At 47.5% G+C, this 26,488-nt stretch overlaps 1 protein-coding gene across 5 annotated transcripts in view; it reads left to right on the forward strand.

Moving 5' to 3' along the window:
* Positions 1–26,488, forward strand: part of LOC310885991 (uncharacterized protein) — a 239,033-nt gene that overhangs the window by 13,111 nt on the left and 199,434 nt on the right. Inside the window, exon 3 of one of the 5 annotated variants that reach the window (XR_014575062.1) lies at positions 10,104–15,486. The gene's annotated coding sequence lies outside the window, so the exon portion shown is untranslated. Of the gene's footprint in view, positions 1–3,919; positions 9,945–10,103 lie in introns of those variants that run through there. The other 4 variants (XR_014575063.1, XR_014575064.1, XR_014575065.1 and 1 more) reach the window with 4 other exon arrangements.

A 26,488-nucleotide genomic window follows, 5' to 3' on the forward strand; every position in this document is an offset into this window, starting at 1 on the left:
CATCTTGATTATTTTTCTAATCGAACTCAATTTGAGGCAGTAAAGGCTTTGATTGGTGCGGGGAGCGCCGTGTCTGTCTCAGTAGGTCTGCGGTTTTTGCTTGCTTTCTGGCTGTTTGGTTGCTTTTCATTCAGTCTCAGTTTAAATGAATAAATCTCTGCAGAGTTGGCTCATAGTGATAGGCTTCAACGCAGCTGTACTGCAAGGAAAGAAATGGAGGGAGAGGGAAAAAGTCTCGCAGCCCTGGCACTAACTTTGCTAAACTGAAGTGTTGCAGGGGTGGGAATGCATCCTGGGGTTTGGCAGCGGCGTTGGCTCGTGCTGGCTCAGAGCATGCGTGATTATGGCCTCAGTCTGCTCGTGCTCCATCTGTAAAACACCATGGAATAACGGCATTTGCAGGCATCGCTTGGGATAGGCACATGCTTCTGAGCACTGGAGCTGTGGAAGAGTGTGCTGTGCATGCACCCTGTGAGCCGTCCCTCCCTCACCTCCTGCCCAGCTCCACGTCCCCGTGGTGCTGTCCCAGCTCCCACCAAGACCCCGGGGAAATCAGAGTGTTTCCTTTGTGTGCAGTACCGAAAATGTGGGTACTTTAATATTTCTTATCTGAATACAATTTGCTTTTAGAAATAATCATTTACATTAACAAATATTAAGATGATATACCTAGGGAATGCTCAGAAGTTCTGTGAGCCAATGTAAACATTGTGATTTTGGAGGATCAAGTCATAAAAATGTATAGATTTTCTTTGCTTTTTTCCTCTTCAGAGTAAGAGTCTTGGAAATCTTTAAAACTGTTGTGGGATGGGAAACCCACTTTCCAATCATCAATTTCCTCCAATTCCAATGGAAGCAGTGCTCCTTAATAGTAAGCTGGGAGGGCTAGTATTCATTAACAAGGCTTCAAAACCTCATCTCTGTGGTAGATAAATGATGTATGTATTTTGAGAAGTGTTAATACACTGACTTGACTTAACATTTTTTTCCCCCTTTTCAACCTCTGTGAAAGATAACATCCAGCTGGGGATCTGATAATTAGCCCCAAAGGGCCACATGTACAATTTTATTTCAAAGGGGGACTTTCATGCTGGAAAAGGATATTGATAAAAACAAGGAAAAAGGCTGCTGCTTCAAAAAGAAGCCTCTAAGTGCTGTGTGTGTGTGCTTCCTGTTGCATGCAGACTTCCCTTCTGCAGTTCTGCCCTTTTGGGGACCATTCGGCAAAACAGAAAAAATTGATGCAGGCCAGAATGCCCTGAATAATTTATTGTCTACAGAAAGGCAAAGAAGAAAAAACACTAGTTGTTTGAACACCAAGTCGGGATCGGGTAATCAAAGGCCTCTCTACCTGGTCCCAAGCTGATGATGTTCACTGCTGCCTTTATGAAAAAGCTCGGTGGTTGAACTCTTTCGCAAATTACGCAGATCAAAAGAGCAGAGCTAATGGGGAAGTAGGGAGCGGCAGGGGATGCAGAGAGCTCAGCCGTAAGGGGTAGCGGAGGGGGACAGGCTCTGCTCAGAGGCAGATCCGCAGTCAGAGCCGGCAAGTGAGAGACCAGCTAATTGAAAACACGCGTCGTCTTCTGAAAGGATGTTAATTGGTATGTAACGTGTGATAGCCAGTGCTGTGCAGCTGTGTGGGTGTGGGGAGGAAATACCCGAATGATCCTTGCAAGGTTATTGTATTAATAAGCTTTCACATTTATTGCCTCTGTTATTTAATTACATGGACGCCTAAATGTATCTCTTTTAAATCTCAATTAATGTCCTTTACAATCAAGTCATATTTAATTAACATACCGGGCTGATTAAAAGTAAAGAGAGTGCTCATTTTGCTCAAAGTGCTCCCAGTCCCCCCCTGCTACACAAGGAGGGGAAGGAAAATGCCTCTGACAGGACTGCGCCCGCCGGCCTCGCAGCTCTTCCACCTATGTCAGATGGGCCGGGGAGGCTGCAGCGTGGTGGCAAAGGCACCGACACGTGTGTCGGCATGTAGGGGTGCAGCCTGGGGAAGAGGCGATCGCAGAAGGCCCCTGCTCACTTGTGTGGAGTCCTTTGCCAGTGCCGAAACATCGACAGGCCCGATTTGGGGCGCTGCGGCCAGCAGATGCAGCACCCGCTGCCATGAGGCCTGAGGGGCCTCTGCTGAGCGCGGCCCGGAGGGACACGAGGCTGCAGTGCTGGGGTACGGAGCATCCTGCTTAGGTTTGTCCCTCGTGGCTTCTCCCCGCAGCAGGAAGGGCGTCGCTGCCGCTTCCACTGAAGGGAGCGCCTGGTTTAGGGCATGGGTTCGTCTTCTGAAAGCAGAGGCTGCTTGATGCAGGCGGGGTGGTGGCGCAGGGCTGAACTGCTGGGGGCCTCCGGCGTCTGAGGGGGGTTTCTGAGGCTGGGGGTCCTGCTGGAAGCTGCGTGGTGTGAAGGTGAGAACCGTGTTAGGGAAGAGCAAAGCTTTGAGGAATACACGTGGTGGGATTCAAGGGAACTGCAGGGTTGCTACTTCAGACTCGGGCGCCTAACTACCACCGAAATGCCCTGTAAAATCTTTGCCTTTGCGTCAAGCTCTGATGCTGGAGGTCACATCTTCCGCTCACCTCCTGAGGAAGGCTTTTCTTCGGCTGGTGCTTTGCTTTCCCAGGAGGAAGCCCCCTGTCAACCTCCCAGGCTCTCCCCACCCCTCGGTGCTTATGAGGCCTTGGTTATCTCTTGCAATTAATACAAGAATAATCCAGGTTTTGAAATTCCTCGCCTGGATTAGCCACTGGCTGAAGTACTTACAGGATCTCTCCAAGGACTTGTCTACTAGTATTTATTCTGATAACTGTAACATACAGATAGAGGAGCATACGACTTTGGAAATACAGAATAAATTTACATTTTCAAAACTGTAGAAAGCCACATTCAGATAGCATCTGTGTTCTGAGGAAAAGTAATCCATAAAAGGAAGGAAATCCATGATAAAGGGTGGTGCCTGAAGCAGTAGCCCAGTAAATTTGCCTGCATTTTTGTTGATCTTGGGAACTGGGGCATTGAATTTGAATGTGAAGGCTAAAAGCTCCATTCAGGCCCCAGCCATCCCCACAAGGAGCCTCGACTCAACTGGTGGCAGGTAGGGTGCAGAGCAGAGAGCAAATCACGATGGAAGGAATTACTTTGATTTATTTTCTTTGCCCTTGCTTAATTCAGCAGTCTTCTGTTTGCTGACAATGGGTAACAGCTTGTGAAATGCAGACAGGCATTGCGCTCCCTGACTCTTCTCAGGAACAACTGGTCTGCCTCATGCTGACTGCAAATCGCAGAGCTGAGCGTGTGATTTGAGATCGCAAGTACTCGTGCCTCTTAAATTAAGTCCAGGTAATGGCCACTGCATCTCTTTTGAAAGTCATCAAAAGATGTGGCTTTGGTAAAGCTCTGACTCCCTTGAATTCAGCTTGCTCTGAGGTGTTTGCTTTCTTCCACTTGGACTGGGTGGATATTTGTGGTGAAAAAGCAGGAAGGAGCCAAAAAACCCACCTGCTTTCAGAAGCAAGCAAACGCTTGTGAAATCTCTCCCCCTGCATATATTTAGTTCTAATCATATACAGCACTGCCTAGATAAGCAAAGAGTGAATTATTCTGTCTCAGATCATTTTAGTTATTTTTATGTTGTGAAATATTGGATTTTGTAATTAAGCCTGTTTTTTTCACTGACTTTTTGTTCCTGTTGCAACACTTCCAGACATAGAAAGTACTGCAGCACTACAGTTGTGCTAGTCTCTGCACGCTCTGTGCTATGTATGCTTTTTTGGGAAGCTTTTTCTTTTTGGAAGATGAAAGAGTAAATTGTCACACAACTATTACGGTAGGAGCTGAAGCTTTCAGACCTCTGCAACAACACGGGAGCACTTCAAACGCTAAGCCATTTGTGTTGAAATTGCAGAAGTCGGCAGGAAGGAGGCCGGTCCAGCGGCACTTGACTTGGTGACCCAAGCACTCGTCGCGCAGCCTGGCCCAGGTGGAGCCCATAGCAGAAGCCCGGAAGACCAAAAGAAGCCTTTGCTCATCAGAAATCAGGAGCAAACAATGCAGGCAAGAAGTCTTATCAGGCAGCCTTGTTGTTGAAGGAAAATTAGATTGAGTCGAAGAGACAATGACTGAGGAATTAATTTTTTTTTCTGTCCTGTGAATTTAGATGAAGTGCTCCTTTTATATTCCTTCAAGGGAAGTCTCTTAAATAACAGGAGCAAAAGGAGCCCTAAAATAAAATGCTTGGAGATGTAACACCAAAGGCAAGAATTCTTCATTAAGAACTTCATTTAAAATCAGATGCATCTAAGTAGTTTTGCCACCCTCCCAAAAGTTCATTTTTTTTGTACAGTGCTTTTCTGAATGCATAAATCTTTAATAATCTCATTTTCCAGTGGCCGAACGTGTATGCAATTGGTTCTTGGTCTAAAGAGTACGCTCAAGTTAAAGCAGTTACACTTAAAGACCTCTTGTTCTGAGGCCTGGAGTAAAGAAGTTTTCAGCAAAGCTGTAATGAAACCTTTTTCAATTGGTGCCCTTGGCTGTGGGTGGCTTTTTTGGAGATTGTTTTCTTCAGAAAACAGGTTTTTCTGAACCAAGGGCTTTTCTGAAGCAATCGAGGAGATGCTGTCACTGAGGTGTGCTCCTTCCTGCTGGATCTGGAGGCACTGACATTTGTACAAAGCAATAACTTTCTACCCAAGCCCCTTTTCAGTGGAAAATGTGGTGTTCTTTCTGTGAAAAAAGAAAACCACTTTTCCTTTGGTTTTCCCAAAAAAAAAAAAGAAAGAAAAACCTCCTCTAAAAAGAGTTTCTTTTCATTTTTAAAGAAAAAAAAAAAGGCACCGTGAGTGCCTTTAATTTTGGGATCTCACCCTATATTATAGAACTCCAAAAAATAATCCTAAGAGTGACTTTCTATTAAAAACCAAAGCAAACAAGTGACTTCTACCAGCAACCACTCTGGGTTATGGTCAGATAAAATTCATCTTCTCCAGACACGTGCACGTTTACTTGAAGCCTAACCAAGACCACCTCTGGCGTACGAGGTGTGGCTCGGTGCGGAAGCTGGCAGCCCAGCACCCCCTGCTCCCAGGCAGGGGCTGCGCTCCCTTTGTGCCACCAGCTCTGCTTGGCTGGGGAGGAGCCCCCTCTCTGGATGACAAACTCCTGTTTTCACCACCGATTCCCTCCTGGTTGGATGTCCTGGCCTCTTGTACCTTGGCCAGCGTGTCCAGCACCTCGCTGCTCCCTGAGGAAGGTGGGGAAGGGGCTGGGCTGTTGGCATGGTTGAAAATGCTCGGGTTTTTCTGCTCTCCCTGTTGCGATGCTTCCCTTCCTTGTCGCGGCACATTCCTGCATCATCTACTCTTTGTGAAGCTTTTCTGGACGCCCTGCTGGATGGAGAGTTAGCTAAGGAAGGGAGGAAAAAAAATCTTCCACCTCATTGGAGGGGGGAAAAAAAACAACAAAAAAACCCTGCCCACTAACTCCGAGATAAATACGGCACAGTTCAATAACTGAAAGTACTTTCATAGACCACAGCTGGATAGCAGTGCTTGCTTTGATTTTCTTTTTCTTCTTTTTTTTAACTCTGTCTTTGTTATGTGTGCAAAGCTCATGAAAAGAGTCATTCGGATTGCAGCATTCCTGATCTTTATGCCTACAGCCTGACAAATCAGCGAGGCATAATGGAAGCACTGGTTGTTGTGGCTGCTCATAAAATGAAAGCTCTCACAGACAACTCGAGAGGATTTTTTTTTTTAATTTAGTTTGGAGCAGTTTTCTAGCTTTCCTTTCCTGCTTGCTGCTTAATGTGCCTCCCAGCAACAAGGCCCAGAGAGAACTGAGAAACCATTGGCAAGGTGGCCTATAATTAGCTAGCTGAGTTTGTGTATGTGGAACAAAAGAGCTAATTATGTAGCAATCAGTTATTTGAAGAAAAACACTGCTCTGAATTGCTCCTCACTGCTCCTACTCCACGTGGGTGGGAAGGGCTGCGACATGGCCCAGCAAACACCCGTCCACTGGGGATATGCTAAGGAAAATATTCGGGGCGGGAAAATTGCCTGTCGAGGAAGCAGCTGGATAAAGGAGCTGGACCCTGGGCTGTGTCTGGAGGAACTGAGTCTCAAGAAGTTGGGAATGAAGCAGCTGGGCTTCGTTTCACTCTGCTGCCTCCCCTCTCCTGGCGTGGCATGAAGATGTACCGCTGCCTGGGTGAGGCTGGCTCCAGCCTGCTGGCTCGTGATGGCATCTCCTGTTGGTGGACAAAGTTGGCCACGGTGACCTCCAGCTGCCTCCTGGCCATCATCACCTGGTGCCGGGAGGTGCCTTGGCTGCGAATTTTTGCGTGTGGGCTTTGGGGCGAAAGTCAGCTGTGACTTGGTAGAGGCAGAAGCCGTGCCGTGGTGCCCGAAGGACTGCGAACCCCAGCCTGCAGCGCCCAGCTTGGCCTGCTCCGCTCCCCAGTGCCCATAAGCACTCTGCCTCATTTCCAGCAAATGCCTCAAAAAATGTCTGCCTTCACTATTTAAAGCGATGTCGCTCCTTGCAGGAGCAGAAAAACACTTGGCTGTCTAGAAATAACGTTAGACATGCTTCAGGAGAACCTGCTGTAATATTCTCCGGCTTGCAAAGTGGCAAATGTGCATTCAATAAATGTGCTGCTGCCCATATTCCGGGCACGGCCGCGCGTGGGACACGTGGAGGTGAGTGCTCGGTCAGTGCTCGTGTGCTAATGGTGGAACCGGTCGGCATCGCGGCGTGGGGCACGGAAGAGTGCTTGGAGACACGGCCAGTTGCCTTCAAGCGGCAGCAGCGGAGCAGCTCAGTGTGGTGCAATTTGTTGAACTCCTGCAATTCCATCGCTTGGTGCTGTCCAAGCCGGATGCTTCTTGTGGCCGCTTTCCTCTGACTTTCCGTACGTACCGAATCAGATCCCCTCGAAATGGAAGCACCATCGGCAGGGAGAAGTGAGTTTGCGTTGCCTTGAAGAAGGACAGCTGATAGACTGCTGGCACAAATACAAAGGAGGAAAGTCTATCAGCTGCTGTTGGAACCTCAGCAGATAAAAGCATCTTGAAAAGAGTGTAAAGGTTGAGATCCTCCTTCTTCCTGGCTTCAGTGCCCAGCAAATCGGCCTGAGAAAACACAGTAAAGAGCCACCGGGAGCCGCCTTTAATTTATGCAGATTTCCCCTTAATGAGCCTGGTGTGAAACCGGCCTATTTGGAGGATGATAGGTAGCTGTTGTGAAACGAACACTCTCTCCGAGGGCTTTTAAGTGCTTTCCAGCAGGCTGATGGTAGCACTGTGCTTCTGGCGAGCTGAAGGCTTCTGCTGTCCTCATACCTCTACGAGCTGCTCCGATGGGCACCGCTCAGCACCGTCCCTGCCCCGTGCAGGGACGCGCTCCCAGGGCAGCCTCCCTGACACCAGCCCAGAAATGACAGCGTTCAAAGCAAAGCAGTGTTGGGGAATGACAAAAAAGAGAATCCCCTTTTTTGAAGGCCAAATGCAACCCACGATATTTGTCTCAGTGCAAAATGAATTGCGCTTTTTCAACTGTGAAGATACTTAACTCTTTGGGAATGTTTTAAGTGATGTTAGTCTTGCTAGAAGCTTATGATTTCCCGTGGTAAGGTTGAAACGAAACATTTAAACTGATGAGAAATTCATCTGCCGCCCAAGATTTTCCTCTCCAAATTTTTCCTGACGTTTGATCCACAGGTGTGAATAATCGTGATTCCTCTGAAACATCTGCTCTCAGGTAATTTTGTATTTGTCAAAAATAACGGACCTGGCTTTGTTACTGTTTAACGTCCTTTCAATAAGAGACAAACTTTCCAATGTTTGCATTCACCAGCACCTCACACAGAGGTACAGGATGAGCAGTGTTGATGTGCTGATGTTTCACCTCCAGTCACTCCCCTAGAAACCTGAAAGCATGCCCCGAAATTCTCTCTGTATGGAAGACAGTCATCCTGGCACTGGTATGAAGTTATAAATAAATAAGTTTGTCCATGTAATAGCCATAATATTGGGCCTAGTTCTGCTCTTGCAGTGGTGAATGAAAGATGAGGACATAAATAGCTGCAGGAATTTTAACAGATGAATTTTGGGGTTGTACGGAATCAAGTTTTTCAATTTAACTGTCTGATTAACGAGCTGCTACCACCGGTCTGGGCACGTGCTGCCGCTCCCAGCCTGCGCAGTAACTCCTGGGCTCTAATCAACACGAAAGGAAAAGTTCACACGACCTCTGCGAAGCTGAACTGCTGAATTTGACACGCTCGCAGCGCCGTTCCAACAGGACGGCAACTGCTGCTCGTGCCTCTTGCTCGCAGGTGCGAGGTGGCTTTGCTGCCCCCTTCCCCGGGCTGCAGGAAAAGTGCTGCACAGCGAGTCCCTGGGGTCTGCGTTTCCTCTTGCAGGCACTCATCCGGCACTGGCTCTAACCCTGGGCAGCTGGATGCTGTCCTCACCCCCTGCCTCAGCGGCGGTGCTGGCAGCCCTGTGAAACCCTTCACATTCCTCTTCGGTGGGTTTTTTCCTTATGAGACACCACCGTCAGAAAGAGATCTGTACTGCGTGCGGCACTGTGCAGACACCAACGGGCGCTGCCTACCGAAGGCCGTGTGTTCCCAGTATCAGATGCAGCAGAGGTGCAGTCTTGCCGCGTGCTTGCAGCAGAGCAGGGTGGCTCCTGCGCCCTGGTTCCACTGCCCCAGACCCAGGCCCAGGCATGGCATTTAGCAAGAGGCAGCTCGCAGACGAGCGTTTTCCACAGCCAAGCGGTTCTCCAGCATGCACGAGCTTTCCTGACGTGCTACAAGCAAGGACGCCTTAGCCAGAAAGTCCCGCTGCCTGCTCTCTCGGTAAGAACCCGCCTGCACGCTGAAAACTCAAACTTGGAGCCTTTTCAGCAGCTGAACTTCTGAAAAACCCGCTCAGCTGTTCAGAACTAAACAACTGCACACATTTATCGACTGAGAACCATACGCTGCTGGATTAACATTTATACCCCGCTGATGGATATTTCCCAGCGGGAAGGGGCAGGAAACGGCTCTGTCCCCACTTGTGGTCCTGCCAGCTTTCCTAACTGGCCTTCGTGCTTCACCTCGAATCATCTCCAAAACAAGGCAGCATTTGAAAAAATACAGCAGTGCAGAGCTGTTCTGGCCGCATTTGTCTGTGAGCGTTTCAGTGCCTCCCGTTTTGGTATGCAAAGAAGCTGGTTGTGTTGGAAGTAAACATATGCTTCAGTTGAGGAAGTAACCAAGTGCTTTTAGGTTTAATTCCTGACCAAGTTTATGTAAAATTAATTGCATCACATGTTCTGTGTATCTTTTAATTGCAAAACCAATTAACTTTAAAATGTTCTGCTTTGTAGTTCTGCTAATGGATGGCATAGTTTTAGTTGGCTTTACAAAATCCATCTTTTGTTGAAACTGGGCAGGCAGCCATACTCGGTTATCTCTGGAAGCGAGTTCCCTTCAGCTGCGCCAGCTTCAAGCAGTCGGTGCTCTGAAGTTATTTTACAGGCACGGTTTTCTGGGTGGGCGTCCGTAAAGAGACTGTGCAGCCCTGAAAGAGGCAGAAGCGTGGCTGTTTCCTCAAAGCGCCTGGAAAGGCTGACTCCTACGGGCCACGCTTGTCATCGCTGCTGGGGTTGCAGTGATGGCAACGTCCAGCATGGCCCCAGGTCTTCTGAGGGGTGCAGAGGCCAAGGACGGTGCCTGAGGATGGGAGCGGGGGTGAGATGCGGGGGGGACCCTCCTGAGAAGCTCCACGGGCAGCTCCTGCTGGAGAATCCTTCCGTTAGCGCTGGCAGACGTGTGGCTTTTGGGGGCTCAAGCAGAGGGGAAACAAAGCCGTGATTGCTTTCCCTGCCCGGGCTTGCTGCAGCCTTGACACCCCATGCCTGGAGCCAGCCCGGCCCTATAAAAACCTTCCTGCCTCTTGAGACCCAGAGAAGCAAAGAGGAGAGTCGTCCAGCCACGTCCTTCCTTAGGCTGGAAGGTCAGTTGGACAGGAGGTCCTTTGCTATGTATATAGCAAAGATTTACTAGCACTCTTTTTTTTTCTTCTGGCTAGCAGAAATCAGGAGGAGAAGGGGTGTACTTGGAGGAGCCCTCAGGGCGAGCCCTCAGACATGGGACGTGGCATCGTGGTATCTTCTGTGAGCGGAGCTTGGAAAATGTGTCATTGCTGCAGAAACCCATCTTGTTGCCTCGGTTTCTTCGCCAACGTTTGGGGATATTTTGATGTTTCAGAGTTTTAAAGAATATATTCAAAATAAGTTTATTTGAAAAGATCCCAAATAACTAAATCTTACCATAGTTGTCCATCTGCACAAGCTCCTCTTTACCCCGTGAGTGGGGCAGGTCTGATCCCTCAGAGAGGGATGGACCATGAGAGGAGTAAGCGAAGGAGATAAGAGAGGTACATAGGACTTGTTAGGTTTGTGGCTGTGAAGGGCGTGACAAAAACTGAAGCCTCCCGGTGTTTTACTCCATCCCGTTGTCCCATGAAATTAACGGCCAGTAAATTTAAAACTCATAAAAAGGTTGTTTGTCTTCCCTCTGTGCAGATCTAGCCCCTGTGATGTGTGACCACTGGAGTCCAGCCCTGCGGTTAGGCTGCTAAAAGGGCTGGGTGACTTTACGGCCCCAACGCGCAGCCTGCCTAACCTCCGCCCCAAGCATCGCCCGCTGCGTGCTGGAGGCCGTGGCGAGGCTCTGTCCGTCCTGTGGCTGTCACCTGAGTGGGGACAGAGGCAGGGAGCGAATGTAGGGTCCCCGAGGGCCCCTCCCGCAGCAGGAGGTCACCGCCAAGCTGCTCCCATGCCGTCAGCAGGCGTGCACGAGGAGTGTCCGGTACCTTCCAGGGGGGCTGTGTCACCACGCAGAGTGGCGGAGATGTCACACAGCTGGGAGTTGCGTGCAGTTTCTTCAGTCTCTCTCTTTTTTTTTCCTCTCTAATAGGAATTGATTTTGATTCCCAGGTAACTCAAGCGATTACGGGAGGGCTGAGGGTAGAGCTGGCTGAGGAGTCTCTGTCAAAACATTTAACATTTAAGGAGGTGTTTATTAGCGGAAAGAAAATATCTGATTTTATTTTTGTTCAGGCTGCTCAACATTTACTGAAAGGTTGAGATTTACTTTTTTTCTAACTTCAAGCCAAAAAAAAAAAACAAAAACCAACCTAGAAAACAAACAATGAAGTGTCCTTAAAGCAAACAGTCAATTCTCCTGTTTCATGAACAAGAAAACGGTGGATTGGTTTCTTTTTTTCAACTGATGCTATCGGAAAAAAATACTGTCTTCTCTTGCAATTCCAACACTCTTTATGAAAGCCGGGCTTTAATCTCTGTACGATTCTCCTTTCATGTAAGCCACCATCTAGCTGATTTTGAGCTTTGCTTTGAAGCCCGGGGAGCTGCCAGCCCTGCCATGCTGGAGCAGAGAGCCCGGGACAGCTGCGGGGTCCCCGAAGGCCCAGGGACTGGAGCTGGGTGAATAATTTCTTGAATTCTTCAACACTTTTAATAAATGAGAAAAGAGTTGTTTCGAGTTGAAGAGATTTTTTTTTCCTGTTTCGTAGAGGTTTCGGCATTGTCTTCATTTGTTGTAGGTAAAACGCAAGGACATTTGTAAACAGAACAAAACGCTTCTTTGAACTAAAAACAGCGAACACTTTTGCTCATAAAAAGTCACATGAACTTGTTTACGCTCTGCCACTTTTTTCTTTCTTGCTGCAACTTAGTGAAACAGCGGTGGAGACCTCCTGCTGACCCCAGCTTTGCATTTCCTCCTGAGAACAGCGCGGGAGGAGCGCCAGGGAGGGCCGGGATGCACGCACTGCCCCGCGCCTCCTGGCTGCCTGGTGCTACCCCAGAGCGAGGAGCAGGCAGGAGGACTCTGGTCCCGCTGTGCTGCCGAGGCAAAGGAGCAGGGCCTGGGCTCAGATTTTGGCTCCGGTGCCTGCACATCGCTCCTTGGATGAGGGCACCCAAGTGTGGGCAGTCCCAGAGTGCAAGCTCCCGATGGAGCCAGACCCTTGCTCACCGAGCAGCCGGTGCTGGGTCGTTGAGTCGGTTCTGCAGCTGTTGGCAGCAAAAACCCAAACACGGGACTGTGCTGGAGAAACCTTTGATCATGCACACGGAGCTCTTTACCAGTGAGTGTTGGGGACAGGGACAACATAGATTTGAGACGCTGCAAATGCTGATTTATTTGCCAGACTTGTTGGCGATTGTAATGTCCAAGACTGCAGAGGAAGCTGGTGGCATCCTGGCCTGGGTGCTAGAAATTACATAGAGGAGTTGGGAATTTGCAGAGCAGGTTTTCCAAGGACAGTCTAATCACACTATAATCACCATCGATGTGCGACTAATTGATAATAAACTTGAATTAGCCAACAGATCTAGATAGGCTCGTTTGCCTATGTTTGTCCCAAGTTTCATGTTTTGGAGCAAACCTTTGTGGGGTAGTTTAGCATAAATCTGTGTGCCCATGTCGTTCAAACACAGCCCTCCTTGGCAAATAAAGTTCGCCTCCGTCTTCTTGATTGTCACCTGGCTTGTCTGAATTATCTTTACGGGTTTTGGTTGTTTGTTTTTAAAGGCTACATGTCTCAGTTTTTATATTCAGAGCTGTGTTGGCAACATTTTTCTTACACCCTGGTGGTTAAAAGAGTTTCCTTTCTTCAAACAGCTATGGGAAGAAAACTTGATAGCCCAGCTATTTTATCAGAAATGTCACTAATTAATTAATTTCTCTCTAGTGTTTTAGTCTTTTTGGTTATTTAAAAAATCAAATATTTGTGGCTCTGATGTTGGTTTCACTTAAGCTGATGCAAAATCAGGAGTTGCCTCCATTGATGCCAGCAGTGAAGTAAAGTTTGGGATTGAAAAAAAGAACCTGCACGGCATTTATAATACTATCAGTGGGGTGCTCTCCAGCTTTGTTTCTCATCTGTAGTGAACTGAAAACCATGAAGACAACTTGCCTTAAATAATTTGTAAAGGCATTTTTAAGAGAATGCAGAAGAGAAAGCAGGCAGCCTTACGGAGTCTCTTTATTTGAAATTCAAGGATGTCAGGAAAGAGCAGCCAGCGATCCTCGCTTTGTAACTTAGAGAAGTGCTAAGAAGAGAATTACTTTGAATATTTTAAGTACAGCTGACCAGCTTATTTATATATAAGCTATTTTTTTTACCACTCTGTGAATATGAGGATGTTTTACAGGAAAAGTAAAATTTTTTGATGTTTACTATGGAGCTTTCTTGAGCCATGAGGATGGCACACAGCAGTGATATCAGTTTCAAGCAATGAAAATTCATCAGCCAGGCCTTGCTCAAAAAATAAAGAAGAGACTAAAAGTCATGGGATTCTTAAACAAATATTTAGATTTCTTCATTTACCTTTGTGGTTACAAGGCTGTTTCTAAGTCAGCCTTTTGGCTTCTTTTCTCTGCTATCTGAAGATCCGGAAACCTCGTCACTGTTTATTTCTGTGTGAAAACAGAAATTTTCAGATCACATGACTTCCAGAAATGTCTACTGTTAGCTGCTGGTTTCATGACAGGAGACATATCAGCTTGACATAGTTGTGGAAGTGCCCAAGGCCAGGCAGGACGGAGCTTTGGGCACTTGGTCTGCTGGGAGGTGCTCCTGCCCACGGCAGGGGGCTGCGACCAGATGGGCTGTAAGGTCCCTTCCAACCTGAGCCATTCCGTGGTTCTCTGACACTACAGATACCTACATGGAAGCGATTTTCACACTTCCTACCTTTTAAATCACGTTGTCTCTCAAGGTAGGGTGTCTCCATAAGAAGACTTCGCAAGCATCCACGTTCTCCCAGAGGAGCAAAAGAGCTCCAGCCTGCTCCCTGTTACCATAGCTGGCAAGGTTCTGACAGAGCACACGATGACTTGGTGGAGAGATGGGGCAGGACACTCAGCTGGTGTCTCATCTGCTCAGACAAGGTTACGGGATCCAGAATGGTCTATCTGGCGCGGCAGGGACTAAGCAGACTGCCCTGCAGGCCTGTGAGGAGGGCACCTGTCTGGCTGTTATCCTCAGGGTGTCGAGGAACAGGAACTCAGGAAACAGCTGCAAAAGGGACCGTGGCTTCTCATACACAGAGAGATTTTCATTAAGGGGACTCTGCCTCCAGAAGGGGTCCGGTGTTGAAATGCTCCAGCTGAAGCACGTCTGTCAGGTGAAGGAAGCTGCGTCTGCTGCCTCGCTTCCCTTCTCTGAGCAGTGAAAACCCCAAGGGGACTGCAGCGAGGCTGTGCTGGACAAGGAGGATTCACACGTCACAGTTTCTCTCATGGAGCCTCCCCGGTTTTTGTGTCCCTTGCAACAAACGTCATCCAAATCCAAAAGGCTCTTCCTGACGTGTTGTTCTAGCCTGGGGACAGGGACCAATGGTGCAGAGCCCGGCTCAGCACTTAGAGCCCCCACTCATCAAATGGTTCGTGTCCAGAGCTGTCCCACACCCCTGGAGAAGGCCCTTGGGGCCACGGCTGTTGAAAATGTTAATGGTGAGAGCTGAAGGGTGTTTCCTGGGTGGCCCCCAAGCAGCGCGGCTGTAGATGGGCATTCGGGTTGGGAAGGAGAAGGCGGACGGATGTGCTGCTTGTCGGATTGCTCCTTTACTCGTAGGTGTAAAAACTGCAGCGTCTGAGCCGACCTAGTACGATGGGTAAGCTCTGGCAGCGCTTTTTCTTGCTCAGTGCTTGGTGATTGATGAAATTAAACTTAATTTAAAGAAAAGCCAAACCCTTGTCTGGTATCAGTGTAAAAATATATATCAAACTCCTGTATTAACCGTACAGACTGGAGGCAGATGCAGTAAAAGGAACAGACATCAGAGGCTGGAGGCAGAGGAGATGAAAGTTCTGCAAAAGCGGCATGTATAAAGTGGATTGATTTTTTTCCCCCTGATGCCCAAAGAGATTAAAAAGAGAACAGGATGTGAATCGAGGTATGAGGCTGACTGTATGGAAAACATTGCAATGGTGGGGACAGGTGGAGAGCAAATGAAAGAGCAGCAAACACGGTGAACGCGAGTACGACCGTAGTCTGTCGTGGATCAGATGGGTGGGACATTGTCCCTGGGGACCTGACCAAGCCGAGCTCCTTGGCCATGTGAGAGAGATGGCATTGTGCTGCTCTCCGGGCTTGTAAAGGCAGAATGAACTGCGAGGAAGGAGAAGAAAAGGAGCGAGGACAAGGAATATATGTGCGTTTGTTCAGGGGTGATTTTTTTCAATATCTATTTCTCGTGATTGCAGAGAAGAGCTTGATAATGTGACCCACGGTGCTTAAGACGGTGCATATTCTTATCTCGTGGTTTGGCATTTCAGAGCTTTAAAAGGCTCATTTTAAACAATTACTGGAGGACTGGAAGAACTTTTTCCCCACAGAAGAGGGCACTTGAAACTATGTTATGAGCTGAACTCTGTGCTTTGGGGGATAGTTTGCTGTTACGCTACTGTTGAGTATTATATTATTTTCCAGGTGATTTTGGATTTCTAGAGATTACAGTCCCGTTAACACAATAGGAAATGAACGGTTTATTCATTATACAGATCTGTGTAATTCAAGACCCGGGGATACAGTTTCCTTAGAATACATTACAGCTCTTCACAGCACAGGGAGGGAGCTGTGGGCTTGCTGATATCCCTCTTTCATCCGCTCTGAGACTCAGGTCCTTCTGGCAGCTGATTTAAGTGTAATGAATCTCAGGAGACTGAGATCTAACTTTGGCAATAGTAATATGTAGGATTACTCTGAAGGCTTTTTTGGAAATGCATTCTTTAAAAGAAAATGAGGATCAACATGAGATCTGGAAAGTGTCTTCTTTCCGCTCTAGGTGGAACATTTGAGTTTGGTGATGCATGACACTGCAATAAAAGTGCCTCATGTTCCTTTGCTTTTAACTTGAGGCTTTCTGGTTGGATTTTCTGGGGTGCACGGGTGCACATGATGATATTCTCTGTCCAGGACACCCAGTCTCTAGAAGGACATGGCTGTATAAAACATGGCAGTTCCGAACAAAAGATGTAACGTGACAAAGCTTCTAGGACTTGTGATGTCTGAATCCACGTACCGAGTCTCAGGACACAATTACCTGAGTTTTCTCTGGGTTGCAGATGTGCCCTGAAATTCTTCTAAGAGCTGATGATATTTCAGGATACTTCTTAAGACAATGCAGCACATTGTTATATGGGAACCAGAATGGGGAGGAAAAAATGCTCATAATATCAAGTCATATCCAAGCCAACAGCTAATGGAAGGTGACTTTGCACCATGTAAGCATACTGTAACTATATAACGGGTAAATATTCCCTGGCTGTACAGACCCCAGCTGCTCTCAACATATTTATCCAGTGATTATTCAAGATTTTCATTTTTGTATCTTTGAGATAAGATAGAGTTTCCATGCTTTAAATTCTCTATTTCAAGTATCATCGCTCCTGCTTGACAGAATTATTGACCTAGGTTAATATTATAGCTTCTGAGACAAAGAAAACAATGAGATTATAGCAAATTACAAATGTTGGGTGAATCATGAAAATTCATCCCTGCCCTAATAAAACATGGGGGGAAAAGCAATTAAGTTTAATAACTCTAGCTTGTGAAAATCAAAGTTATGAAGGACTATTTATCATGGAGATCGTGACAGTAAATAGAAAATGAAATAATATCCATGCTCCATAAGAACTAGGTACTTTATCTGTTTGTTTGTTATTAAATCACCCATCCTCAACCTTGTTCATTGCTTGCCCATGATTTTGATGGATGATGACCCATAACCTGCCATTCAAGATGCTGTGAAATTATTTCAACCCTTGCAAATACAGCGAGTTACATTCCAAATCACCAGGTTAAATCCCTCACTGAAGACTGCATCTCTGAAACCTTGCTCTGTGTTGACTTTATCATTATGCACTCAGATCACTTCATACCTAACAGGTAATTTGAATGCTGGATTTAATTTGGTACATCCGCACTGCGAGCTTAACCAAGAGTGTTCGTAGTAGTGAGGATCCGGGGGTAGAGCCTCAGTTGTCCTCGGTATCCAAGACCTCAGGAGGGCCCCACTGCATGGTGTGTCCACAGGTGATGGCTACAGGGATTCCTCAGGTTAGCTGTTGGCGTCCCCTGCTCCCCAGCCTCCTACTGGAATACGGGCATCCCATAGCGTACATCACCTGGGCAAGTGGCTGATGCCTTCCACAGAGCTGGGTCTGTCTGCTGCCTAATGGAACAGAAAATGCAGCTCACTGGGGTATAGACGTTGACCTTGTAGGTGCCTGGAGATAAATGGTGCTATGCCCGTCCTTCGTGCATTTTCCTGCAGGCCCCTTTGGGCAACGGCTGTACAAATATAGGATTAGAGCAACCTTCCCGGCAGCGTTCAGTGGGTTTGTTGGCGCTGTCGACAAATGGTGTGAGTACCTTCAGGCAGATTTGAATTATGCAAGAAATTGTATCCATGTGTTGTTAATAAAGTGTTCAGAAAGCTGCAGATGTGACTTGAAGCTATTTTAGAATCCCTTGGTACTGAGCTCCCTTCTGCTGAAGTCGGGACTCCAGCAGTGGTCAAGTAGCACAGGTTTGCAGGATCAGGCCCTTCAGCATGGGTGTTTGGCTTTGCCTTTGCCATAGCTCCAGTAAATACCAGTAGGAGTTCTCAAACCCATTATCCCTCTTGCAGATCAGGAATTCTTACAGCTGCAGAATAACTGCGGGACTACATATATAATCGAGGAGTTTCCAGCATCCTGACCTGGGGCTGGGGCCAGGGAAAAAATCTCATTGTAAGGCGAACGAGAAGGGCCCAGATGTGGAAGCAAACCACGTCTGTCCCGTGCTGAGCTGCTGCCCTGTGCGAGAGCAAGGGGGCAGCTTCCCACATCATGAGGTTCAGCCAGATTAACTTAATAGTGAACCTAGGAGAGAAGCCTGGGTAGCACAATATGTGGTTTCTCCCCTACACAGGCATTTGCAAGGGTTTTAAACTTTGGATGAAACTGAGAGACTCATTGTCAGTAGTCCTCTGAATGCTTCTGTCCATTTGGTGCTTGCAGCTCCCATTAGTAAAGAAAAGGCAGTCAAAAACATCCAGAGCCATGACTTGAACAGTTATGTTTCCTCGACAGGCGTTGCTATTATGTGATCAGAGAAGCCAGCAACAACTGCTTTGGAGCAAAGCCGCCGGCTGCAGCGGTCGGTGCTGCAGCTAAACCTGTAGCTGTGCGCGAATGGAGAGGGACCTGTCCCCCTGGGCTCATACTCCTCCTTCTCTGCTGTAGCCGCTTCCAGTATTGCACAGGTACACAGTGGCCACAGCCCTGCTGCCTTGAAGTCAGGGACACGGCAGACATCAGGGTTTAAGCGGCAGTGCTGAGTTCTGCTGAACTACTGGAGAGTCCTAGGAATAATGCAGGCCCTCTAGAAAAATCGTGTATTTACATGCTCCCGGTAAACTTTGCACACAGCTATCAACTACTGAAATCGTTCTCTCTGCCTCTCAAGTGCTACCAATGTGTTTTCCATGAATTGCCGTGGGGCTTTGGCTCTCCACGTGCACCCTCGTGCAGCTGCTGGGGACTGGGTGCTGCAGCTGCCCCAGCCCAGGCACAGCCGTGCAGGCACCGGGATGGCCCAGGCCTTGCTGTCCCATCCCAAGCAGTCACTGCTGCTCAGCCTGAGTTTTGGGCAGCCAAATGCTTCGGGCACCAATACCGCGCAGACAGATGCAAACGGGTCCTGCCCTGAGGCAGAGGCAGTGGCATGCCCGAGGAAGACAGAGGCTCTTTGAAAATGGGGGATGTTCTGTATTCATTTTATTCCATCTGCTTTCAGCTCACCGCAGATGCATTTGTATCAGGGTAGCAATATAAAACAGCCCTGAGTGGCGTCATGGCTTGCTAGGTCCCAGCAACCGCTGAATATGGAGGAGCACATGTTCCTTCATCCTTGAGCAGAGGAGGAGATCTGCCCCCAAATAAAGTTTGCCTTGCACTCTGTTTCCCCTGTTTTATACTTCATCTGGGGTTTTGCTTGTTGGTTTGTTTGCTTTTTCTTTTCCCATTCACGCACTAAATGTTTAATGAGTTCTCTAAGCATTCAGGCATCATGAAGTTTCAGAAGTTTCTGTGCTCAATGCATTTAAAACCCAAATCAAATGAAAAAAATTATTGCCAGAAGGCAAATCCATTTTACTCCGTCATAAATGGCCAGCGTGACATGCAAAACAAAGGGATTTGATGAACGGAGCAGTTGAGAAAAAAGCAGCAGGGAGATCTTATTTGTGGGAGTCACAGATGGAAGAAATAATTTACTTGGGTTCTGATTAACAACAGCAGTAACAAAAGCTGCACACGCAGCTCTTGTTGTGCCTTCCCTCCCATCCCTTCCTACGGTAATCTCACAATATTTCGCTGCGTAGTCAGCAGCTCCTAGAAGCTAGGCCTTGGCCCACCTCAGCGCCGAGGCCGTCGGGCCTGCCTGCAGCCCTGAGAGTGGAGAAAGCTGCAGACTTCTCCACCTTCCAGCCTCTGGGCAGTGGCAGATTTATTTGAATGAAGTTACCTGCTGTATAGATGAGTAAATTGTACAGATAGGTAGATGGCTATGCAGGCCCAGGAAGCCACGACCTTCATTTGGCTTGCAGAAGCCTGTTGGTGCCCCAGTAGAAAACACCTTCTTGCAACAATCACGGATTCAATAAAACACAGTGTGTTAGGAAGAGCCTGAGCACTCATACTTATTTTTTCTGTGTCTAATCCTCTTACCAGAGTCGGCGGTGATAAAGCTGGGTGGGCAGCTCTTTGTTTTATTTAGTTTTTCTCTCCCGGTCTCTCCCGTGGAGAGCAGTAGCTCTGCTCTGCGCTGCGTTCTGCAGCCAGGCCTCGAGTGGCCTCTGGTGTCCTTCAGGATTGCCGACTGGCATTCATTGCTCCCCGTGCCATCAGCCGTAGCACTTCACCAGTCCAATCTGAGGACTGCTTTTCTGCACAGGCCCTAACACCTCTGGTTTACATGGGGTTTTGAGTAGCTTTGCAGAATCACTTGACTGATGAAGCCATCTGGGGAGAGAGGAAACCCTCCGGAGAAACGGCAGGGCAAGGTGAGCGCCTAACCACTGTTGTGGATGTGATCCCTTGCTCAAACGGATTGCCAAACATGCAGCTGTCCTTGGGGTAAACAGCCCACAGCACTTCGTTCTCAGCAAACAGAGCCGTGTCCTCAGGCTGGAGATCTCTGTTGTTTGAGATACTTTTGTCTGGTTCTGCATCCCTCATTTGATGGATATCTCTAGATACCACTTCTGCTTCCCTCCATAGCAATTTCTTTCATGCTTCTTTGCAAAAGAAGATTGTATATTTATATCCTAATAGCCTTGCTTGGCTTTCAAGACTATTAAGAAACAACGTCTTTCATTTTTGATCTTTTGCTCCTGTCAAAGAAGAAACAAGTGAGTTGGGAGGAAGTCCTTGAGTTTCATGGTGCTAGTAATCAGTAATGATTTCTGCGGGTTATCTCTGATAGCTGTGCATCTCTTCAGAGGACAGGTTAAGAGTGTGTCTGACATGACAGTGGAATGAGTTGTGTACTGCCGCAGAGACTTTTGTTTCCCCTAAATCTTGATTAGCTTTTTCTCTCCCAGTTCCTCACGATTAATCAATGCGCCTTTATCTCCCTTTTTTCCTATGTCCGTGCATTTTGGAAGTTGTTGAGCAATGAAACATAGACGTTCAGGGTCGAGCGTACAGAATCCCTCTGCGGACAGCGATGGGGGCCGAAATCCAGCAGACGCCATTTCCTAGGGGACCCTTCTCTGCCATGGCTAGTATTGCTGCAAGCTAATTCCCATGCTGCCAGTCCGCTGGCTGTCAAAAGGCTTGAAATCTTGGGGTCATGAATTTGCCAGACCTGTCCGAAGTTCTGTGGCAGGTACAGAGAGCCGAGTCATTTGTGTGGCTGGGCGAGCAGGCTCGCAGACCTCCCGGTACTGGGGGTCTGCTGGGAGAGGCGTGATCTGACCTCCACACGTTCCCTCTTTCAGCCGCTGTGTTTGACATCCAGAGAAACAGCAGGGCTGCTTGCTTCATAGATTTCTTTCAAGCCGTATTGTACAGAGTCCGGCAAGTTCAGACCTCTTTCCACTAAGCCCTTCCTGTTGTCTGTGGCTGATCAGAGAAGCTTTCTCTCTCCTTTTCTGCTTTCATACAGTTTGGAAGTTGTTTAACAGCGAACCACAGACACACAGGAAAGGAATTTGGGGTAAGTATTCAAAAAGAAATAGTTCAGAAATTCCAGATATCCTGAATACATGTACTTGATAAAAAATTACCCAGAGCATCAAAACCAACTGTCCATTTTGACACAGATTCTTCTGTTGTGTGTTGGATTTCCAGTATCAATCTTTTTAATGCTTATTAAAATGAGTGTAGTACAAAGGTGAATGAACAAAATAAAAAGTATAACAGACATGAAATAAATACAAATGATCAAACAGAAAAGTATGAAATAGCTTTAAAATGTACCTTGTATCTAAGCAATGCCAGTTGTTACACCACATCCTGTGGAATCACCACAGTTCAATCACAGTCAAGAGACGAGTAATTTGTTGTTTCTAGTGCAAAGTGTGCTCAGTACAATTTTTATTGAATATCCACTTACCTGGGTTGCGAGGGGACTGTCAGCATGTCGGTGCTTTGAGAAAGTTCTTTGCAGCTTTAGGGCAAAGAAATAAAGACTCGCACGGAAGCAGCAGAGCTCTGGAGGCAGGGAAGCGTGAGCACGATTGTCTTCCAGATAACACGGCCTCATTCGGAGAAGAATCTATAAAACGGCACCTACAGCTTTGGAGTCGTCAGGGCTTTGCTCAGAGAAAATACTCCTCTCCCAGCCCTGGTGCTTCTCCAAGGGAAGCATAAAGCCAGGAGCAATTGTGGAGAAGCAGGCAACCTTTCCAAACATATTGCTACCTGCGAGGTACTGAGTGAACAGCACATCCCTGCGGTCAAACTCAATCAAGGACAGATTCAAGAAAAAACAGCCTGCTAGATCTCTTCCTTCAAACACCACGCTGTTTTTTTTGTCCCTCAGGGCTTCAGCCAAACTTAGAACATCCCTCTTCCAACCTCCTTGTGGTTCTGGCTCTTATGCCAGGCTTTGGGATGCCCAGCACCAAGTGCTCGTGGGCTGCCACGTGCTGTCAGTGAGGACCACGACTACAGCCAAGGTTCGTCAGCCTGCATGCAGGCAGTGGGCAAGGCAACGCGAAGCTCGGCATGTTCTAGTCACCCACTGATCCCTCAGGTTCTCGGGGTGACTCAGGAGTTTGGCTGAATTTTGCGATGCTGCAGCCTTGCAGTGCGTCTTTACCAAAACAAGAAGGTTTAAGGCTTGTGTGAGTACATCCGTATTAGCTGTAGTGAGGATGGAGAGACCGTAGTGCTGGTTTACTACAGGCAGCGCTTTCCTCGAGGCACAGATGAAGTGACAGAGTGTGCAGTAGCAAAGGAGAAGGTGGGGAACCTAAGACACTATTCAAAATGGTAATTTTAAACATTTTTTAAAAAGGGATTGGGTAGAAAGATCCTCAGGCACTTCTTTGCTTTGTGTAATCTGAGGAGATAAGGTACAACCCTCTTCTGAGTATATTGCATTAAACCATGGACCAGTGCTTACAAAGCCATGTTGTGATTCCCTTTATGTCTTTTTTTCCTCCCTTTCTCAAATTAGAATTATCTAGAGAAGCTCTAACCTTAAGCAAAACTTGAGCATTTAAGTGCTTCATCAGACAGAAGGATGATGTCCCAGAGGATGCCACAAGGAGAGAATCTTATTAAAGTAAATACCCTGTCCCTACAAGAGTGCTTGCTCTGTAGTAAATTCCTCTCCTAAGCACACTGTAGCAAGCTCGTGGTTGTTTACCAACTACGCAGCAAAATCTCTCCCTAACAAACCTTCCAAAATACATTCTTAGCTTTCATTTGTGAAACACCCCCTGCTTTGTAATCAAGTGCTTGTCATTGTCTTTATTTTTTTTCCTTTTCTTTAAGATGTATTTAGATTCTCTCCAACTTTTTTTATAGCCACAGCAACTAGAAATTGGATTTCTTAGATGAGCTAAGACTGGCACGCAATCACAGGGCTCTCCTAGCTGATGCTTTAAAGGCCACCGCCAGCTATTACAAAGCAGGCAGAAGCTGGTTGTGGTTGTTGTTTATCCACAGCTCCCCTACTTGTTACTCCTGCCACCTTTTCCTGGGTGAGTCCCTGAAATGGTCTGTTTTGGAGGGACACCACTGATGGGGCCGTGGCCCATCCGACGCCAGCGTGTGAGGGTTGCAATCCCCAGGGGGAGGCTGCGTCTGCAGGCGCTGCGTGGCTGGAGGGCATCAGAATTGGCTCCTGTTCCTTAGATTTTGGCTACAGGGAAGTCATGAAAAATAATTACTTAGGGCCTTATTTTTACCTTTGTTTGGATCACGCTGAGCAAAATTATAGATGCGATGTGAAAATCAGGCAGTCTGTATTCTACTCCATCCGTTGAGTGCAACAGCAACTTCTTTTAACTCTTAAAACATCTGCTAAGTTTTCAGAGCAGCTTCTATATTTTTCAATTATTTTTCCAATATTTCATTATTGTTTTGTCCCTTCTATAAAGAAAGATGAAAATTAAAACACATAAAAACTTCAATTCCTAATGTATGGACCTACTAGGAGATAAAAACCTGCCACAAATCATGAATTCAAGATGTAGTCTGAGAGTGCTGTTGTGAGGCTGCCAGGTGACATTGAAGCAGACGCGTTGTGAGATGTTTCTGTCTAGCACAGGTAACTGGATACCAGCTAACCAGCATCTGGCCAGCTCTGAAGTACCGCAGGACGCAGCTGAACGCTCTGGCTTTCCAGAAGAGCTCCCATTTCTCGAGTGTAGATGAGAAAACTCCTGCTCGGGGGAATCTCCAAGGGCACTTTGTCCCTCCAGCTGAATTCCTCCTGAGCTTCTTCTCCATCTGCAACCTGAACAGAAAGCTTCTGTTGCTGCCTGCTTGGCGGTTCTGATTTTTTCTTGCCCTTTTCTGACTTTTTGAGAATGCTTTGAAATGCATAGCAGGTCTGTTCTAAGGACTAGCTTGTGTAGAAATTTGTCCTCTGGATGGTAAGGCTTAAGAAACACGAGAAAACTTTAATTTAACTTTATTTTTTCGCCTTATACATCACAGCTGTCTTGAAATTCCTCAGTCTCTGCCTTCAGCTCCCTGAACCTCTTCCCTGTAACACTTCTGTGCCTGCTCTGGTGTGTGTTTGGAGATGCTACAGGGGGAGGCAGCGGCACTTTGGAGACACAGAGGAGGCATTTTGTAACGACGGCGCATCCATCGCTGTGACTGGCAGCGTGTGTCAGTGTTTGCAATACTGACTCTAATCTCATATTTGATTTCATCCTCCTCCTTCAGATAACAGAAAATTATAGAAACCACTTAGCTTTAACTGCAGAAGAACAGCCAGACAGCTCTCCAATCAAGAAACACACAGGACCTGCACTGGATGCCTTTCTTAACAGAACACTACACAAGATTTTAAAACGTGGGCTTTGTTCTGTTAATTACGCCTGTTTATCTGAAATGGTGCATAAAAATGTACTCTTAGAAGTGTGTGTATATATATATCACCACAGTAGTCATACTTAGAGAAAATGAATTAAGGGGAAAACGCTCCGAAGACCTGCGCTGCTATATAAACACTGTAATGAGAGTTATCAGCGGTAGCTGGAGACGGATCACACTTGCAGATCACAGATTTGCAAAGGGCCAAAGCAAACCTTCTGGACGGGGTGGTTGCACGTCCAGTCCCCTCGGTGAGCACAGCCCCAGGGGAGCCGCAGTCCGCAGGAGATTGGGCTTTGGGTGGTGAGAGAGCAGGGGCAGAGGGGAGGGATGCTGCAGCTCCTGGCCATGCAGCGCGGTGCTGGCCCTCCAGCCAGCTTTCCTGTCCGCCCTGCCAGCTTCCCGGGGACACCGCCGCTCTCACCCAGCAGATGAAACCCCCTGGGGAGGGCTCTGAGCAACGTGGTCAAGGGACGGGAGCTGTGCTGTTCTGAATTTCTCTCGCCAAAACTCCTCGACTGAAGTCTCTGCCCTTGGAAGGCTGGTTCCGAACCCCGCCGGCGTTACAAGAGCCCATCAGTTCATGATACAGGCGCTGACATAGTTGAACAGAGTTAATTTTAGAACAGTTCAGTTCAATATAACACAATTACAATAATTGTTACTAAATTCAGTTCTAATACAAGCAGGATTCCAATGGCTGCGTCTTGTGTGACTTACGGGATAGAAATCATGCAGCGAGAACGAGTGGGAGAACTTAAATAACGTCACTGCTGGTGAAATAAGGAATTAGTTTGCATTTTCTCTTTCCATTCTCTGAAAAAAAACGCTCAAATTGAACCGATGCAGTCTCCTGAATCCTGCAGAAATGTAGGAAATAGGCAAACATGAGAAGTTTAATAGCATGGCTCTGTTCCCTGCTATGAGGGTTGTTCACACTACCTGTGTTAGAGGACTAGGCTTTTCTATCTGCTGTTGAAGAGAAAAATACTTTCTTCACCAGCTGACTTAGAGTATTTAAGTAAATCATACTTGCATCTGATATTTGTAGCCAAGATTTGTAGACTTCTGTGGTTTTGGGCAATTGCATAGAAATCAGAAAAAATGGGATTTTTTGGTGATTCTCTTATTCAATTGAACCACCAAAGCGTTTGAGGTTCATCCATCACAGCAGCATGCTCCAGTCAGGTAATCACGCGATGCAAAAAGGCACCGTTTGAGCTATAAATCTGCAAGTGTGGGCTCTGTACCACGATCTGCAGGTAAATTAAACTCGCCTTGAGGAGCTGAGCTGTACATAATAATAAATGCTGGCTAAGACCATGTGAACAGTGAGAAATCAGCAGCCAAAGCTCTTTCTGGAAACTCGAGGGAAAGAGGTTTTCCACTTCGCTTCGGAGATTGGCAGCAAATGGCAGCGGGGCAGCTTCGGGTGCTGGCAGTCCCCGGGGGGGTGCGTTTGCTGGGGGAGGCAGGACCTGCGCTGCGGGAGGGGAGGCGGCTCTAACCCAGGGCTCTGCTCCAGAGGTGGGCTTCCAACACCCCTGCGTGGCAGCCCCCTCTCTAGGGAAGCCGGGGGGTTAAATCTGGCTGCGTGACCTGCTCGTGCCGCAGCACAGCGAGGAGCCGAAGCCTGCTGCTGGAGCCCAAGGTAAGGACAGAGCTGCTGGCCCGTCCTCGGGGCTCCGCCAGCTCCTCCTTTGGCTTCGGGCTCTCGGAGAGCTCCTGGGTGAGTGAGGCAAGTCCTGGAGCTGGGCTAACGCTCCCCTAGGAGGGCTGGTGCGTAAGAGCAGAGGGACCTTGACTGGAGATGTCAGGAGGGGGCAATAG

The sequence above is a fragment of the Anser anser genome (genome assembly GCF_964211835.1).
Source record: "Anser anser genome assembly, chromosome: 24".
In the NCBI taxonomy this organism is placed as follows: domain Eukaryota; kingdom Metazoa; phylum Chordata; class Aves; order Anseriformes; family Anatidae; genus Anser; species Anser anser.